General features: G+C 41.8%; 1 pseudogene; it reads right to left on the minus strand.

Annotated features, from left to right (window-relative positions):
* LOC140925863 (uncharacterized) overlaps positions 1–2,996 on the minus strand; it is a 5,467-nt pseudogene extending 2,471 nt beyond the window's left edge.
* Between the last annotated feature and the right edge of the window lie 641 nt (positions 2,997–3,637).

Genomic DNA, 3,637 nt, shown 5'->3' on the forward strand with positions numbered 1-3,637 from the left:
TAAGAGGGTTGAAAAGTCTGCACTATCATTATTATAAATGACAAAGGTCACTAGCAGCAAAACAATCTCTGGAAGAAGGTCCACAGCACATGAACAGGGACTCTGCACAGGACCACTGATCACCTCTTTGTACAGGGCCAATGGAGAGGCGACTTGCATGGATGACTTGTGAAAACGATTTGTCATCTTCATTTGAGGAGCATTCTTGCAGAGTTCCTGACTGTTTACTAGTCAGTCTTGATAGTAATGGCTTAAATCTTTCTTGAAACAAATCTGGATGGGGATGTCTTTCATAGACTGATTTGAAGTAAACTTCCTCATTAACGGTATCTCAACTGCTCGTTGATTTGTACCATACTCTCCCAATATGCCGTTGTAACGCTCAAAACTGAACAACCAAAAAGCATATACAGGACCGTAATCCAAAACACAGTCTAAAAGATGTGTATGCAAATGCATATTTGGGGTGACTGTTTCTTTACCATACAATTCTTCAAAACGCTTGCCAAAGTTTAAGAGGTGTGTGTGAGCCAACATTGCTTTAGCCTCTGTTATAACAGATGCACATAAATATGAACAAGCCAAAACAAACTCACGCCACAGTTCTAAGTCACCCTTTGGCAAGATGTTCCATAATGAATATATGGAAAATATCACGGTGAATGTCTTCCATTGATCAGCAGTGAAACCTCCATAGTTGTTCCTAATTTTCTTAGGCATTCTTCCAACAGAGGCTGTCACTTTCACCTTGTCCAATTTCTCCTGTACCTGAAGCAAGTCGTTCTTGTCAAGTAATGGCTTGTCTGAGTCAAGCCAAATGTTCCTCATGACATGTTTTGCTGTTCCTGTAAAGAGGTTATGCATTGGATCAACTATGTGAAAACGGACACAGTCAAAGTACGGTAACTGCATCAGTTCGCTGTACCTAGTACCATACTTTTGCTCCAAGGAGGAACAGTCACCTGCAGAGGTCTGGTTCAGGATCTCTTGAGCTTGCTGGCGGTGTTCCTGATTACTTCTTAGAGGTGAAGGATCGAATCCAGAGAAATCAATTTTAGTAGCCACTGTGCCTGGAAAATGCTTTTTACACTACAGCCAACGTTTGATGCATGACCTGTAAAACCACAAACCTTTCTTGCTGCAGGGACATCGCAACCTACACACAGAAGTGCTGCGCGAAATACCTGGGTTGAGGTCAGGCCATGTGCTTTAATACTTACACCATGTTCCCACAAGGCTCTCAACTCAGCAACAAGAGGCTGCAAGTAAGTATTAATGTTCAGTTTAGGTTCATGGGGCCCAGGAATGACACCAATCGAAAACACATTCTCTGGTTTAAACCTTTCAGTTCTTGGAAGGTTCATCAATGCCATGTATAGAGCCCCCACACTGTACAGAGAGTGTCGGAATGGCTGAAACCAGTCTACATTCAGCATAAAACCATAATTTCTAGGTGCTGCAAGGAAAGGTTTTCCAAAGGCATATTGCCATTCCTTCCAGATGCGACCATCAAATACATCAGCTAGATATCCAACTGGAATATCCCTGTTTCTCCATGATTCACACATAGAGGCAAAGCCAGGTCTTTGAAGAAAATACTTTAGCTTTTCAGTGACACTATTGTAGCAGTACACTTTGAATGGGTAAAGTTTTGTTTCACCTGTCTTTAATGTTACCTCTTTCAGTAGGGGTTCCCTGCATGCAGTCCTGCGAAAATGCTGTCGGTGATGTGGGTACTGGACAAAAGTGCAATTTTTTGAGACTTTTCGTCTGTGAAGAGTTTCATAGCAATCATCAAAGTTATATAAACTGTGACACTTGGGGCACACAACATACTTTATGAACTTATCCCGATCAAGTCCAAGTTGTTTCCGAAGCAAATGGAGTGATTTTGGAAGTAACATACCAAACCTTTCCACTATTGGACAAATGGTTCCCAAGGAATCAAAAACTGCACGTAAAAAAGCAAGGAGTGCTTCAAAGGCATTGTCAGAGAGTGAGCAAAAAGATGACCACAGGCATAGAAATATTAGCATCCAACGAACAATAGCTCTTGCACTTGCGATTATTCTTGAGGTTTCAGAGACATCCACCGTGGGCACATTACTTAGACCTTGAGGGAAGTCTTCATTGACATCTTCACCTGTGATGTTCAAAAATTCCATCAAAACATCTGGTCGCATCTTTTCATGGTACATAAAATCACTGGAATCTGAATCACTCCCTTTTAATAACAAATAATCCTCGACTTCAAGATTTTTAATGGGCACTCCAGTGGTATCTGATAAGTAATGAACAACAAAAAATAATATTTACTAATAATAATATTATTACAAAGTATTGGATGCACACTCAATTATGTATAGTCCTATCAGATCAGGGAAATCCAAGATTACAAAGTCCAATCATATCAGTCCACAAGCTACATGTAGCCTTTCAATAAGATATAAGTGAGGTGTTTTAAACCAAGTTACATATAATAATGTAACCCACAAATAAATCCATCGAGGGCGTTGTTGTTGGTTAAGATCTAGGACAGTTGCGTTTTAGTTTCCCCCGCATTTCAGTACCGAAAGACGAATACGATATGCAAGAAAAACAAAGATACATGATTTTTTTTTCAATTTTTTAAGCATTTCTGATTTCCTCCGTCAGTTCGCTTCTTGCTTCTAAACAGTCTAAAAATATTTACTGTGGGAAAAATACTGTAATTATCCGCTGACCACCACGCTGGGTGACCGCTTTGCAGACCTCTCTTCCCCCCCCCCCCCCCCCCCCCGCTCCTGATTGTAACATTTCATTTTCTTGGCTTCTTTCGTTGAACGGTTTCAAACTTATTTTTCCATCGCGTGACAGTGAAAACACTTTGTCAACTTAGCCGTCAAGATGAGATTTTTATCTAGAATACACTTACCATGCGCTGATTGTGTGTGTTTGTCTGTAGTTTCACTGTGATAGATCTCGCCTTCTTCACCGTCATCCTCATCCATGGCCATCCCGCTGCACGCATCACGTAAATTACACCTTGTTTCGGCTTGTGAGAAGCTGTCGTCCTCGTCAGAAGATTGGACTTTCTGCCACTCATCTTTTTCCTTGTCGAAATACAGTTCAAAATGGTCTCTATATGTCCTCACCGATACATTCTCTTCGCAATGAGGGCAAAATCGCCGCTTCTTTGGGGCCGTGCTCACTTGACTACAGCTGTAGAATCTTTATGAGCCTTCGATGCAGCTACTCGGCGGTAAACCCGGCAAATTATGCAATCAGTCGATCAATCATTATATAGCATCACTTTGTCGTAGAGCACCAATGAAAGTCCAGTTGTTGCCTTGTTGGCTCATTCATTGCCTCAAACCGGAACTGTTGACAGGAGTGGGTTTACAGGCGGAGTATTTGAATCTCATTTCGTTCCTTTCTCTCGTGCGCCGATTTAGAATAAGCACTTGGCTTCGAACGGAAATTTCTTCTTTTTCTTAGAGAGAAAATGGCTCGTGTTCCACCAAATCAGCCGAGCAAACATCGCACTAAGCCTTCGAGGCCGACTTCTTCCAGCAAGAAATCTGGGAAAAGTCCTGGTCGATTTTATTCGAATTCCGCGAAGCATTCAACGCCGCCGGCGCCAGAAAGCCCGCCAGAA

This window comes from Porites lutea, chromosome 2 (assembly GCF_958299795.1).
Source record: "Porites lutea chromosome 2, jaPorLute2.1, whole genome shotgun sequence".
Lineage (NCBI taxonomy): Eukaryota > Metazoa > Cnidaria > Anthozoa > Scleractinia > Poritidae > Porites > Porites lutea.